This window comes from Gadus chalcogrammus, chromosome 4 (genome assembly GCF_026213295.1).
Source record: "Gadus chalcogrammus isolate NIFS_2021 chromosome 4, NIFS_Gcha_1.0, whole genome shotgun sequence".
NCBI lineage: Eukaryota > Metazoa > Chordata > Actinopteri > Gadiformes > Gadidae > Gadus > Gadus chalcogrammus.
The window spans coordinates 17,290,130-17,306,521 of NC_079415.1; the positions used below are offsets into that span (position 1 = coordinate 17,290,130).

The window sequence follows — 16,392 nt, forward strand, 5'->3', positions numbered from 1 at the left end:
GTGTGTGTGTGTGTGTGTGGGTGTTTGTGTGTGTGTCTGGTGTGTGTTATGTGTGGGTGGTGTTGTGAGTTTGCGTAAGTGCATGTGCAGGTGTGTAGGTGCGTGCATTTGTTTCCGAGCATCAGGTGTGTGTGTGTCTGTGTCTGTGCATGTGTGTTTGCTTTTGTGTTTGTGTGTGTGTATGAGAGTGCATGTGTTGCGGTGTTGAGTCTATGTGTATGTCATTTCTTAAGCAGTGTATTTCTTAAGAAATGATGCGGAAAGGCCGTGATGGAGAAATGCAACGATGGGGAAAATGTACTTCTTCTAAAATGTTCCATTTCCGAGTTAGACGCTTGAATTAGATTCTATATATGGAGGTCTTCTCCGCCATGAACCAGCATGGGTTTCCTGAAATGTCCATGAATATTGTTAGGAAAGATCTGCACTGATGAAAGCATAAAATAATAAGGCGATATAAAGTACTAAAATATGCAACTTTAAAATTGGAAATATGAAATACTTGTCAGTTTTCTAACAAACAATTTCCACCTTCAATTTTTGGAGAAACAATAGAATCACAGTGAGCATCTCTGTAATCAGAAAACCTCTCCAAGTATGTGTAGACGAAAGCTCATAATAAAAAGCAAGTTATCTTGTGTGGCTTCTGAAGAGATGTCTGTTGAATAATGCCTGATTGAAATACTTTTATTCAAATAATGATCAGGTGAGGAAAGCTATAAAAAAGGGATGTTATTTTATGCGTTTAAATTATTGATTTAAATTGTTTAAATTAATTATTTAACACTTAAATTAAGGCCAAGCTATCATCCCCATCATAAAGGTGCCCTATTTTACCACCAGGTTTTACGTTGATGAGCCATCACAAACCATTACACAATCCTCCCTCCAGTGACATCACATGTGTGATAGATCCATCAACTGTGATGTCACCAGAGGGAATGTGTAACGGCTTGTATTAGCGAATCAAAAACTCGGTGGTAAAATAGTGCACCTTTAATGTAGAGATAGCAGTCCCTCTCTTTCCAAGGTTTAATCTCTCTCCAACAAAATACGTATCACATCAAACGTCAAACCATCCTAGTCATTTAACACATGTGAGAAAGACTTTGTTACACTGCCTATAAATGCCTGCAGCAGCAGAAGCTGCCGTGTTCGGCTGCCTTATCTATCATACCTGACTGCAACACATAAACTACACTCCACTTCTCCTCTGCTGAAGTGATTTCATGCCTCCTACACAAAATAATTTATTGGGGCTTAGCAAGGGCAATCCTATTAGTAATAGCAATATAAAAAAAAGACAATATTGTCGTAATAAAGTTCATCACATGCGGTTTTATGCTGCATAGGAAATGAAATGCTTTAACTTAATAGGTAGGATGTTTCTTCCGCCTCACCAGTACTTCTATATGTGGTATATTTGAATTGCTGTTTGTGATATTTAAAGGCAACCATTTCTGGAATTTAGTGAGCAGGTGATGCTGAACTGAGATCCAAAATGGTACGATTTTTGGGAATAATAATGAAAAGTGGTTACGGCTGAGTAAAGGGTTTCCCCGTGGTGGGGAACATGTTGTTTGTCTGAATCGCTGATATCGCTGAGTTCTGACAGCTTTTAATGGATATTAAAGGATTTAAAATCTCGCTTATAACTAACTGTGTCATGTCGCTTTTTCTCAGCGAACATCAAAGTCAATCGAGACCCACCGCACCTTCCGGAAGAGTAAATTTAGACTTTGAGATTGTAAACATTCGGAGTAACCCTGGTGAATCACTGTACTTAATAGAAAATACTGACGCATGAATGAGTGACTTATAGTTAATGTGAAGCTGTTTATTTTTACATGTTGACTATCTTGTTTTCATGTAGCCACAGGAATTTGTTGACGGTCGCGGCCTAACCTTGTACAAAAGCTATAAGCTGCTACCGCGATTGTCAGGTTGATGCATCCAAAATACTTTTAGACCCTGATAGTTCAGTGCCACATTTCATATTCAACGTTGCTCATTGTAATCAGAAACTTCCCGGCCTCTTCTATCATAAAAAAAGGAATCCTACATTGCCGTTGGTTGCAACAATGTTGTCCCACCTTTTTCGTAGAATGCTCAGCCCAAAATGCATTTTTTTCCCGATAATGGACGCCTCGAAGGGCATTATCCCGCTTATACCATGGTCACTTGCCAAAGAAAATAAATTACGACTACTACTAATTAAGACTATATATTTTCATGCGTTTTACAATCCAAATATAAAGTTTTTCACAAGCCATAACTTTGTTTCCCTGGTAACGTTTGAGGGTTTGACTAATACCTGAAATAATCATTACCCTCCCGTAAGGTTCTTATGCAATGGAAACGTTGTTCACTCTTCCAGTAAATAGGACGGACCTTAGTTACGACTTGGCAACGGGAGGTATTCTAGTCCGCTCAGCTATGAGTCAGAGAACTAACGTTATGCATTGTACATATTTATAATTCAAATTTTGTCCCAGCCTTTATACCACAGATACTCTAGGATCTATAGCATATAACCGCGTTGTCTGATTACAGTTTGATTCATTTTTCACAATTTACCAGCTCACGTTTTGAAGACCGAATCACCGCGCCATTCGTTTCAATGGGAATCACGACGGCCCATCCTTTCAACATAAAGTGTACATGTTGTAGCGCCGGGGTTATGTTTGTTGTTTTGTTATACGACTGCTATTGGTTGATGTGTTCCCATCATGCTTTGAGGTGCGGAAGTTAGGGGAGGAGTTAAAAAGACGTTGAGCTTTGTTGTGGTTACGGGGTGCTCGTTGAGCTTTGTTGTGGTTACGGGGTGCTCGTGGAGCTGTGTTGTGGTTACGGTGAACTCGGGATTTTTCAATAAAGTCACTGAAAGAATATAGCACGCCTCTGCTTTTGATATTCGCCACATTGGTGTCAGAAGTGGGATCTTATGACGGATTTTATATTTTTATATACGAAGATGGCGATGTCTAGAAGCTATTTAGCGAAGAAAATCCACAAGATTGAAGTTCTTCTTCAGCGTCTCTGCGAAGATCTTCCTGCGGAGGTGAGTGATCGACCCGACGGTGCCAGTGCTCCCCGCCGCCATGCAAGACTGTTGTCAGCCAAAGTGGAGCACGCTGACCGCCGACGAGTGACCAGCGCAGAGAGACTGCCACCACTGACCTACACCACCGAGGAGAGGGCGTCGCTGACCGCCGCCGTCAGCAGGACGCCACTGACCGGAGCTGAGAGCTTACCGCTGCTCACCGCCGCCGTGGAGAGGACGTCGCGAACCGATGTGGAGAGCTCGCCGTCGATTGTCGCCGCCGAGAGGACGTCGCCGACCGCCGTTGGGAGGACGCCGCCAACCGCCTCGCCGCCAGCCGCTGCTGCCATCATGCCCATCGCTAGCCCAGCATCACGGGACACCTTCAAGCTCCCACGATACGCCGGCATTACAGCCCTGGAGCCATACCTAGCGCAAGTTGGACTGGCTGCAGCGAATAACCAGTGGAACAACCAAGCCACTGCTGCCCACGTTGCTCTTGCACTAGAGGAAAAGGCGCAGCAGGTCTTGCTAGAACTTACGCCCACCGAGCGACTAGACTACACGATACTGGCGGCTGCGTTGGAATGACGCTTTGGAAAACGGGTTTCAAAGGACAACATGCGGGACCAGCTGACCCGCCGGCGCCGCCAAGAGGGTGAGACGCTGGGTACTTATGCCGCAGATGTGCGCTTCTATGCATGTCGGGGCTACCCCACGTTTGAGGAAGCAGCCCTTGAGGAGCTAGCCCTCGGCGCCTTTATCCATGGCCTCACACCAGAGAGACTGAAAGAACACCTCCGCATCATGGCACCGACCAGCCTCAACGCTGCGCTGGATGAGGCAGAGCAGGTGGAGGCTGTTATGATCCCATGCAAACGACCAGGTCCCCATGTGTGCCAGGCCGACGTCAACGATGAAGAAGGGACTGCGTGGGAAGGGTCGTCTTCCAGGCTCGTCTATCACCAACTCAACCAGACTTCGACCAACCCACGGGTCCCGGGAATGCCGTTTCTGACGACCCGTGCTGGCGCTGTGGAGAGGTGGGGCACTGGGCCCCAGACTGCCTCGCCCCCGCACCAAAACACCACAGAGCGCCACAGTCGGGAAACAAATGCGGGAAGGCACCCTGGGGAGTGCCTACCCATCCAACCGACCATAGACCCCATTGAGAACAACAACAAGATTGGTAAAGTGGGCCACGCACACGGCCTCTACCTCCTCTGTTCCGTCAAGGGACACCCCTGCTGGGCCCTCGTGGACACAGGCTCCACCATCTCCATTTTGCGCCCAGGGGTGCTTCCAGAGACAGGACGGACGCCCACCGACTGTAAGATCCGAACAGTGACCGGAGAACTAGCTGGTATGCTGGGGAAAATCCCGCTGCCCGCAAGTTTTGGGTGGCCGAAATTCTAGACCCCTGCATCATCGGGCTGGATCTACTGACTCGTTGGGGGGCTAGGGTGGATGTGTCAAGGAACACCATTCACTTCGGCACGGAGACGCTGACCCTCCAGTGCGTCAAGGGGGGAAGATAGGGTGCACACAAGCCCAGCTGTGTTTACCAGGCGCCACACCATCCCCGCCGCCATCCCTTGCGACGACAACAGCGACCCCCGTGGAGGCTACGACTACTCAGCCCCCATTCTCAGATGTTGACCACGCGATCCACGAACTGTACCAGCGGAGCAGTGAAGGACTCGATGCTCAGCAGAGTCAACAGCTGCGAGCCCTGCTCCAGCAGTTCACAGACATTTTTGCTGCACGAAATCAGGACTGCACCAAAACTAACCTGGTACAGCACTCAATTGAGACTGGCACGGCCCTGCCCATTAGACTGCGAGCCCGCCGACTAGGGTTCGCCAAACAAGAAGCAGCAGAGCAGATGATCCGGGAGATGGCTGAGGTGGGGGTGATAGAGCAATCCAACAGCCCCTGGGCTGCCCCTGCCCTCCTGGTCAAAAAGAAGGACGACACCTGGAGGTTCTGTGTGGACTATCGTCACTTGAACGATGTAACCAGAAAGGACTCTTATCCCTTGCCCCGCATAGATGACGCCTTGGACAAAGTCGCAGGGTCTCAGTGGTTCAGCTCACTAGACCTGCGGAGCGGCTACTGGCTGGTTTGAGCTGGCACCAGATGCAAGACCCAAGACGGCTTTCACCATCGGCCAAGGGCTCCGGCAGTTCAGGGCGATGCCCTTTGGTCTCTGCAATGCTCCCGCCACGTTCGAGAGACTTATGGAGAGGGTTCTGGCTCATGTCCACGGAAAACAGTGTGTGGTGTACCTTGATGACCTTCTCGTCCACGCGAATGACTTCGAGCTGGCCCTGCAGAACCTCCGCCAGGTCTTCCAGGCCATTCGGGGTGCAGGCCTGCGCCTACACCCCAAAAAGCAACCTACTGCAGCGCGAGACCAGGTTCCTGGGCCATGTGGTGGGGCCAGAAGGCGTGGCCACGGACCCTGCCAAGGTGGAGGCGGTGAGGAATTGGCCCATCCCCCGAAATGTCGGTGAGGTGCGCAGCTTCCTGGGGCTCGCCTCATACTATCGACGGTTCGTCTGTGATTTTGCATCAATTGCCCCCCCCCCCCCCTGCATCGTCTCACGGACAAGGGTTCAGCTGGGAGGACAACTGTGCAGCCGCCTTCGCCCAGCTCCGGGCTGCTCTGACAACCGCACCCATCCTGGCCCTTCCTGTCCCTGGCCGCAGCTTCATAGTGGACACGGATGGCAGTGACGTGGGACTGGGGGCAGTCCTGTCACAAGGGGGAGCAGGGGGCAAGAGGGTGGTGGCTTACTACAGTCGCTCCTTGTCTCGCCCCGAGCACAACTACTGCGTCACCCGACGTGAGCTCCTGGCGGTGGTTGAGGACGGACCACTCGTCCCTGACCTGGTTGCTCAGCTTCAAGGACCCTGATGGTCAGGTGGCCCAACGGATCGAGGCCCTACAGGACTACGATTTTGAAGTCCAACACCGAGCTGGGCGTCTGCACAGCAATGCAGATGCCCTGTCCCGACGCCCCTGTGAGGACTGCAGACACTGTGAACGCCAGGAGAAGCGAGATGGACGTACTCTCCAGGTAGCTGCCACGGGACAGGTCGGGCCAGGTGAAGGTTGGCTGACTGCAATGGAAGACCAGGAGTGGCAGGTGGCACAGGACAGTGACCCCACACTGGCCAGGGTGGGACAGTGGGTTGACAACCAGGCACGTCCCCCCCAGCAGGCTGTCTCTGCCTTGTCCGTGGCAACCAAGACGTATTACTCCGAGTGGGCCACCCTGGCACGGCGTGATGGACTGCTTTACAGGGTCTGGTGTGCACCAGGTTGGAAGAGAGATGTGTGGCAGTTACTGTTGTCCAAGGACTGGCACCAAGGGGTGCTACATGCGGTCCATGGTTCGGTGGGGGCAGGACACTACGGGCTGGCCAAGACCCTCCACAAGCTCCGCCAGTTGTTTCTACTGGCCTGGTTGCAGAAGGGCACAGAGCTTTTCGTTCACTGCTGTGACTCCTGCACTGCTAAGAAGGGGCCGACTGGACGTTCCCATGCCCCTTTGCAGCAATATCTGGTGGGGGCCCCCATGGAGTGGGTTGGGGTGGACATCCTTGGACCATTCCCCATCCCAGACAGTGGGAACCGCTACGTCCTCGTGGCCATTGACTATTTCACTAAGTGGCCGGAGGCGTATGCGGTCCCCGACCAGAGTGCGGTGACCACAGCCGAGCGTCTGGTGTGTGACATGTTCTGTCGGTTCAGGGCACCTCAAGAACTGCGCAGCGATCAGGGGCGGAACTTTGAGGCTCAAGTCTTTGCTGAGGTGTGCAAACGCATGGGGGTATGCAAAACCAGGACGACGCCCCTCCACCTCCAGAGCGACGGGCTAGTGGAGCGGTTCAACCGGACCCTTGCCACACAACTGGCCATCGTCACCTCACGACACCAGCGACACTGGGACCGCCACCTACCCCTTGTCCTGTGGGCTTATCGCTCAGCGGTGCAAGAGAGCAAGGGGTGCACGCCAACCACACTTATGTTCGGCAGAGTGCTGCGGACGCCTGTGAACCTTGCTTTTGGCGTCCCTCCCGACACTGATCTCCCCAAGATACCGGGCTTCGAGTATCTGCGGGACATCCAGCAGCGTCTGGCAGAGGCTCACGAGTTTGCCAGGCAGCGTCAGGAACTGGCGGGGGCACGACAAAAGCGGGAGTATGACCTCTGTTGCCAGGGCCGCTCCTTCATGCCTGGGGAGAGGGTGTGGGTCTACAACCCAACCCGGAAAAAGGGGGTCTCCCCCAAACTTTTTTTTTGAGCTTTGTTGTGGCTACGGTGAACTCTGGATTTTTCAATAAAGTCACTGAAAGAATATAGCACACCTCTGCTTTTGATATTCACCACAATATTATAATTTGAAAATCGTCCCAGCCTATACCACAGATACTATAGGGTCTATAGGATATAACAGCGTTTTCTAATTACAGTTTAATGCATTTTTCACAATTTACCAGCCCTCGTTTTGAAGGCTGAACAGACAATTTGACTGGAACTACTTAGCAGGTGTCCATATATCAGGGGTTAATGCACACCATAAAGCCAATCAAAATCGAGTATTCCCCCAGATCATTGTATAATATATGATATCCAACGTCAGTTGGTCAGTTAAGGAAGTCCTGCAAAATGTAAAATTTGTAATTTTCTGATAATAATGTAATCATTTGGATCATTACCTTCATTGAGGGCATGTAAATGAAGGGTGTTTAGGTTTAGACAAGAGATCAGGGAGAAACAGCTGATTCAAAGGAAAGGGATTTGTTGTGTTATTCTGAGATCAATAGGATCGCCCAACAGCTTCTGATCAGATACATTTTGCATTTTTGCAACAACGCAAACTACATAGACTCCACATGCCATGAAAAAAGCATCTTAATGAATACCCTTCCCGAATACTGAACTAAACATCAAATATGTAGGATTTATGTAAATAATAAAAGGGCAATTTACTGAGAATCATGCTTGTATGCCCGGATGCAATCTTTCTCTCTCTCTCTCTCTCTCTCTCTCTCTCTCTCTCTCTCTCTCTCTCTCTCTCTCTCTCTCTCTCTCTCTCTCTGTCTCCCTCTCTCTCTCTCTCTCTCTCTCTCTCTCTGTCTCTCTGTCTCTCTGTCTCTCTCTCTCTCTCTCTCTCTCTCTCTCTCTCTCTCTCTCTCTCTCTCTCTCTCTCTCTCTCTCTCTCTCTCTCTGTCTCTCTCTCTCTCTCTGTCTCTCTCTCTCTCTCTCTCTCTCTCTCTCTCTCTCTCTCTCTCTCTCTCTCTCTCTCTCTCTCTCTCTCTGTCTCTCTGTCTCTCTCTCTCTCTCTCTCTCTCTCTCTCTCTCTCTCTCTCTCTCTCTCTCTCTCTGTCTCTCTCTCTCTCTCTGTCTCTCTCTCTCTCTCTCTCTCTCTCTCTCTCTCTCTCTCTCTCTCTCTCTCTCTCTCTCTCTCTCCCTCCCTCTCTCTCTCTCTCTCTCTCTCTCTCTCTCTCTCTCTCTCTCTCTCTCTCTCTCTCTCTCTCTCTCTCTCTCTCTCTCTCTCTCTCTCTTTCCATGCACTCTCTCTTTACTTGCATCATATTCTGTTGCCCCCCGTCCAAGTTCACATCCTCTGTCTCTTTCTTCCTTCCCCTCTCTGTATCCCTCCCTCCCTCCTTCAGATACCAATCTGGCCTAGTTGGGGAGTTGCCTAAAGCACACACATATACTATGGGTGTGTATGCGTGTGTGTGTATGTGTGTGCATGAGTGTTGGGCTACCTGCCGGCGTGCGTGTTTGTGTGTCTGTGTGTGTTTGAATATGTGCCTCAGTTTGTGCTTGTGCGTGTGTGTGTGTGTCTGTGTGTGTGTGATTGTTTTACTTTGTGCCTTTGCATGTGTGTGTGTGATTGACTATGTGCCTTTGTTTGGGTTTGACTGTGTGTGTGTGTGTGTGTGTGTGTGTGTGTGTGTGTGTGTGTGTGTGTGTGTGTGTGTGTGTGTGTGTGTGTGTGTGTGTGTGTGTGTGTGTGTGTGTGTGTGTGTGTGTGTGTGTGTGTTTGGGGCCCAGATGCAGGCCTGGTGTCAGTGCATGCCTGCCTCCGCTCTAATTAAGCGTGTTAGTTGCCTCTCAGATAATGAACTCTGATTGGCTTGCAGATTTCTTGTCTCCCTTGACTCTTGGAAATGTTGTGTTTTTTCTTTCTCTGTCTGTTTGTTTATAGGTTTCTGCTGCCACTTACTCTTCTTTGTTCTGTCTGCGGTTTCCCTCTCTTTCTCCTCCCGTTGTTTTTGTCCTTGCCTCTCTGCTGTTGTTAAAGCGAGATGATGTAATGCTGGAGACTGTGTAGTCTGGCCAATGTAGAGCCCATCTCCCCCCATCCGACAAACCACGCAATACAGGATTGTATTGGTCCAATGAGAATGAAAACCGCTATGCATCATGGGGTATAATGTGGAAATAAGTGCATCAGTTTAACACTTATTTGATGGTGCATTATGGGCATTATTAAGTTTTAGTGCACTATGTGGGCGTTACCATATTTTGTACATTTCGGACAATATTTCCAATTGGTGACCCTCTAAAACCTGGGCTGTCTGCGTCAGGGCTTCAGTAATGCGCTATGCAAGGCAGAAGCGGGCGAATGGGAACAGAGTCAAAGAGAGCATCGAGTTGAGATTGTAATTTCCAACCATCGCTCGGCACACACCGCGGGGATTCAGAGAGTTGATTCCCTGGGTCGATTGGGTTGTGCATGGATTGCTTCCACATCTCAATCCACAGACATTTGAACAAAAGCAGAATCGTGCAGTGAAAAGTAACATAGTGGAGCTTTAAGTCTTGCCTAAACTTTGGCTGACTGGCTACTCCCCCTTTCCTCGGGGGTGACCTTGTGTACTTCCATTTCATCAAACTCCTACCTCGTTTTCTTTTGTAATGCTTCATTTGGCCTTCTGCAGCCAGCTACTCATGATTTTCTGTTTCTTGGTAATCTTCAAGACCTTCCTTCGTTTAATACACTGCGTAAAAATTATGCAAGATGATTGGGATGTCACTAAGTTTGCTTTCTTCATTGGGCAAAATTGTTTCAGAGTATGCATGTATTCATGTATTCTGTGGACTGAGCCATCAGCGGGCGCCTGAGCCGGTTGAACCCTGATGGTGTCTCAGTCCCATAATTTGTTCACTTCACAACGTTTTATCAAAGGTGCTTTAGTTTGTTTGACCAGGCAGTGTAAACCCAGCACATTTTCACAAAGTCTTCTTGTGTGGCATTGCATGAAGCCAGTCACACACATTCACTAACCAACACAAAAACACAATTTTCAGGGATAAGGAACGAAATATCTAAACACGAACTTCAAATATCCTTTGAAGTTATTGATCAAAACCCACGTGGGTGTCCTCGGCTTCTGAAGGTAAACCAGTGGACCTCTGAGAGGAGGTGTGAGCAGGGTGTGGTCCAGGGTCCAGGCCGCACTGAAACCTTTATAGATCAATGTGTCCACAACACAGCATCAGAGAGGCCTGATGGTGGCTCCATAGCAGATCCATAAGTTCAGGGTGAGGGAGGCCTCTCACGGGAACTTGATTAGAGACAGCAAGCCTGTCTTCATCTTCATCATCATCGTCAGCCTCCTCTGTCATCTGGTGGAGATGGGGGGGGGGGGGTAACCTGCTGTTCATCCAATCAAAACCTTAATTGCTGTGTAATTACCTCACGGCTTGTACCGTCACGCAGGGCTCCGGCCCACACACGGAACACAGAGGTATATGTGTGTGTGTGTGTGTGTGTGTGTGTGTGTGCGCGTGCATTTGTGTGGTTGTTTTGCGTGCACGTGTGTGCATGTGTGACTGTGCGTGCATGCCTGCTTGTGTGTGAGTGCGTGCGTTCGGCATGTGTGTGCACCTGTGTGTTTGCGTGTGTGTGTGTCTACGTGTGTGCGTGTGTGTGTGTGTGTCGTGGTGTGAGTTTTGTGTGAGTATTCTTGGGCTGCTGGAGAGGGGGAGCTCCTGCAGCCAATGGCGCTTCATAATCATGATTTATTAACGTTCCCCGAGTCGTGTCGGTTGTATTTGCTGTAGCGCGACACACCAGATTGCTGGTTAATATTTGTGGTGGAACGGGTGTATTTTTGTGTGTGTTTTCTGCAGTACAGTACTGTAGTTGGGGCTAATGAAGTCAAGCATACCACCTCTGGAAACACACACACACCGTGGCCCACCTTGCCTCCATATGTGTGTGCCCCCATGTTGATCTTTGTGTGTGTATCTGTGCATGTGTCCGTGTGTTTGTGCGTGCGTGTGTGCGTGTCCATGTTTTATTCATTTTGAACTTGATTTTATTACTTTGTTATTTTAACAAACTGAATTACATTGTAACGCAGTGTGTGGGTCTGTGTGCGTGTGTGTGTGTGTGTGTGTGTGTGTGTGTGTGTGTGTGTGTGTGTGTGTGTGTGTGTGTGTATGTGTGTGTGCGTGTGCGTGTGCGTGTGTGTGTGTGTGTGTGTGTGTGTGTGTGTGTGTGTGTGTGTGTGTGTGTGTGTGTGTGCCTGTGTGTGTAGCCGAGTGCCACTGTGTCTGTCAATTGGATACACAGTGTCCATAAAATTGGGCGGGGGCCAATAATTTACAAGCTCAGGGAGGGATGCTAGGGAAGCGATGGTTGTTGTTGGAAGATTGTTAAGGAGATTCTCTCTTTAATTTTTCAATTATTCAACGGGGTAGGGCTGGACTCATTAATCAACTCAATACCTAAAATATGGGCTATGTCCTCATCTCAACATGCCTCAAACAACGGCCCTCACCAAAAGCCTATTTCATGTTCGTCTTGCAGGGTAAACAATATGACATTGGTATTTTACGAGGTCTGCCTAAGAAGACGTGTGTGTCGAGTCTCCGTTGATGAGAACCTATGGCAACAGCAACATGAGCAGAGGCAGGCCACACCGCATAAACCCAGCAGAGTGCCCGGGGGCGCCTCCAGAATTAGCGGCGAATAAACATGACCTCTGTGCACTGGACAGAAGGGAAGAGCGCGGCATTATTGGCTGTACAGTCAGCCGCATCATGCCTATAGCCTGATGTTCTCCAGGGTCAGGAAGAACTCTGTAATTGTTATTTCTTTCGTTGTTGAGGACTGTGTTAGCTTTGGTAAATGTTCTCCTCTCTTCTGCCAACTGCCGCACACTGGAAGTTGACATGCGAGCGGCTTGTTCACTTCGCTATTTTGTTTTGGTTTTCCTTCTTTTCGGCCTTAATTTCATCACGTCGCAAAATATCCTGTTTTGTTTGGAAGGAGATTAGCGACGCACGCGCCACCGAGACGCGAGACGGGGCGTGTGAGAGGCAATTCCCTTTCCACCCAACATCTGTCTTTTCCCTTCCCTGATTCCCTCTCCTTCTCCCTCCCTCCGCTTTTTCCTCTCTTTTCTCTCTTTCTTCACATCCCATAACACTGACGCAAGCAGAACAACTCCAGCGCCTTCAAGCCGGCCCTGTGACAAACACAGCCCCCACCAGAGAGATTAGCCCGAGCCGCAGCCTCCTCGCTCTTTATCAGCTTGTCTGTGCCTTCCTCTGCAGAGCCTTCTCTGAATAATGACCTCCGTAAGCCCAAGATGGCATTTAGGCGGGCATCGGGGGGCTGGCATTGGGCAGCCGCCATGCATCTCCTTCTGAGACTCAGGGTTTTGTGTCACCAATCGCACACAACTCTCACACAGCGTTCTGCCGTTTGTTTGCGGCTCTCCTAATAAGTGGTGCATTGGGCGCTGTGTTGTCTGTGTGTGTTGTGAAGGCTGATGCAAAAGGGGGGACAGGTACTCTGAGATCCGGCCTTTTACTAAACCTCACTCTCACGCACGCGCTAACACACACATGCACATATCACAGCCTCCAAGACCAGCACAAAGCGCCTTGTTTCCCAAGCGCTTTTCTTCCTAGCCGACTGGCGTGACATTTAGCCATGGAGAAAAAATCAAAAAACGAAGACAACTGTGAATTATTCAGAAGTTTGGCCTCGCAGAAATGTCAACGTGAAAGGAAAGCGCATATATATTTGTAAAGCAAAACAAGGAACAAAGAGATCTCTTTTGAGTTTTCAGTTTTAGAAATGTAGATATGCCGTCTGGTAACACAGGGCTAAAGGATGGCAACTGAAGCTCAGGTATAGTTCCAGGTCTAATCTACTAGCCTAGAAGTTAGCACCAGAGCTAATGTCACAGATTACCACAAATATATATATATATATATATATGCATACATTTATAAACATATAGATATGTACGTTTCCAAAAGCATTTGGGTTGGTTATCCTTACTTTGTAACAAATGTAAAAACAGAGTTAAACATTGTGAGTGCTATAACAATATGCATGTTAGCCACAAGCAAACATGTTTGAGTTCCCTTTTGGATTCATTAATTCCAAACGCCACTTTGGTGTTGGATTTAACAGACTATAAAATGTGTAGTTTCGGTAATTTCATGTCAAATCAGCCTTTTCCAATTTGCAGTCTTCACACTCCTTGCCATCAGGCCTACAGCTGAATAAATAAAAGGCAGAGAGGCATGAAGCAAAGTTGGGAAAGTGAAGACATAAAGAGAACTATAATGATTAGCCTTTAAAAATGGTCTAACCAGGAGATAATTTACGGTACGGACTCCACTTAAAAACATCTATGCACGTAAAAGGTGAATCGATACTTTCAAGACGAATGCTTATAAAATCCATCGGGGTATTAGGAAAACATAAATCAGAGAGGGGTTAGAGAGACATAGCATAAAGGGATGATTCACAATACAAGGCTTTCCCCCTCCAATAATGTGGCATTTCAGCGCAGATAAAACCCTCGGCAGCGAGACGCCCGGGGGCCTGTCACACGTTTATCTCTGCCTCTGTAGCTGACCCGACTCGCCAATCATCAATCAACGAGTGATGCGTTTACCTTCCATCGCCACGCCTTGACAAGACATACTCAGTGAATATTTATGTATGTACTGAACACTGTATAGGTGATGGTGGTGGGTAGCTGAATCTCTCCCTCTCTCTGTCTCTCTCTGTCTCTCTCTCTGTCTTTCTCTCTGTCTTTCAGTCTGTCTTTCAGTCTGTCTGTCTTTCAGTCTGTCTTCCTCTCTCTCTCTCTCTCTCTCTCTCTCTCTCTCTCTCTCTCTCTCTCTCTCTCTCTCTCTCTCTCTCTCTCTCTCTCTCTCTCTCTCTCTCTCTCTCTCTCTCTCTCTCTCTCTCTCTCTTTCTCTCTCTCTCTCTTCTTCCAATCTCTCCCTCCTATGATATAGGATATGTTTCTTCTGTCTGTCCGTCTGCTTATCCCCAAACTTGCCTTCTATCAAAAACAGGTACACGTCCTATCATAATCCCTGTTCTAATTTTAAGCATGAACATCCCGCAAAGAAAATGTGCAATTGTAATAGCACCTCACTCTTTCATTAGCAGAGATTGAGATTTGAGTCTTTCTACTCTTAACAGTGAAGAAAGGGATAAACAACAGCTTGAGTGTATGCATTGGCTTGTTCAGTTGTTTTTCAAAGTATTACAGGCATATAAATGTGTGTTATATAATGATCCTCCTGTCTGCATCATTAAACAGAATAACTTATCTCGTATACACCTCCCACGAGTTAGCAGTAAATCATAGAACCATCTTTGGAAATCGGATAGAAAATAATGGAGCAAAATAGAGTAGAGTATGGTGAAATAGAATACAGTAGGTCGCACTAGGGTAGGGCAGAGTGCAACAGAGTATAGTTGAATAGAAACAGTATGATGATGTGTCACTGATGATGTGTCTAAGTGCATCAATAGATGTATGTTAAACTAACTTGAGTAGAGTAGAGTGAAGTAGAGCATAATGGGATACAATAGAGTGAACAAGAGTATAATAGAGTGTGGTACAGTATAATGGAATAGATGAGTATATTGGAGTAGATTGTCGATCTTAAGCCAAAACTCAACACCTTAACCCCTAATTTGACTTTTGAGGCCAACCTTAATCGTGGGTTAGTTGACGGGCACGGTTAAAGAACAAGAAGACGTTTTAAAGCCTGGAATAATCCTGTATGCATAAAGAGGTAGGAGCAACGCATGGCCACTAGCTATTCATTTGGTAATGAGTACAGCCTTCAGGGACTTTGGCCCTTTATTTTTTCTTTCATTTTTTCCCCAGCGAAGATACAACAATGTATTCATGTTGTGTTCGTGAGAGGCTTGCTCAGTGAAGCCGTTAAGGCTGGTGCCTTCTGTGTGTGTGTGTGTGTGTGTGTGTGTGTGTGTGTGTGTGTGTGTGTGTGTGTGTGTGTGTGTGTGTGTGTGTGTGTGTGTGTGTGTGTGTGTGTGTGTGTGTGTGTGTGTGCCTGTATTTGTGTGTCTGTCTCTGTGTAGATGTGTTGTTTGAGGGTGAATGTGTCTCTCTGTGTATATGTGTTTTGTGTGTGTGTTAGTGTGTGTGTGTGTGTTTGGCTCTGTGTATATGTGTTGTTAGTGTGTGTGTGTGTGTGTGTGTGTGTGTGTGTGTGTGTGTGTGTGTGTGTGTGTGTGTGTGTGTGTGTGTATTTGGCTCTCTGTGTATACGTCTTGCACAGACGCACAAACAGAGATCAACATTGGGGCACACACATATGGAAGCAAGGGGGGCCAAAGTGTGTGTGTGTGTGTGTGTGTGTGTGTGTGTGTGTGTGTGTGTGTGTGTGTGTGTGTGTGTGTGTGTGTGTGTGTGTGTGTGTGTGTGTGTGTGTGTGTGTGTGTGTGTGTGTGTGTGTGTTTATGTGTGTATTTGTGTTGTGCGTGTGCGTGTGTCTATAGAGAAAGAGGTTCATGAAGGTGAAACACAGAATGATGCGGTACAGAGGAGAGAAGAAAGCGTGAGGGGGAGAGCGAGAGGGATTTACAGAAAGGGTGAGAGAGAAAGTAGGAGGGAGGAAAAAGAATGAGAGCAATAGAGAGAGACGGGGGGACAAGGAAGGAGTGTGCATGCGTGTTTGTGCGTGTGTGTTTGAGGGAGAGAAACGTAGAAAGTGAGAAAGAGAAAGAGAAAGTTAATGTAGACAGAGCAAGGTAAAGAGAGAGCGAGACAGAGATAGTTTGATGGTGAGAGAGAGGGAGAAAGAGAGAGTACCAGATGTAGACAAAGCGAGGTTAAGAGAGAGAGAGAGAGAGAGAGAGAGAGAGAGAGAGAGAGAGAGAGAGAGAGAGAGAGAGAGAGAGAGAGAGAGGGTGTGCAAGCAGCGCCAGCAGCAGTGACGCTAGTAAGGCGGGTTTGATACGCATGTATGATGAACGGAATGCTCCAGCTCCAGAGTATTCAATGCATTGTGTATCTCACATACA

At 48.1% G+C, this 16,392-nt stretch overlaps 1 protein-coding gene across 1 annotated transcript in view; it reads left to right on the top strand.

Moving 5' to 3' along the window:
- Positions 1 to 16,392, top strand: part of lamc3 (laminin, gamma 3) — a 96,843-nt gene that overhangs the window by 55,591 nt on the left and 24,860 nt on the right. The window lies entirely within an intron of this gene.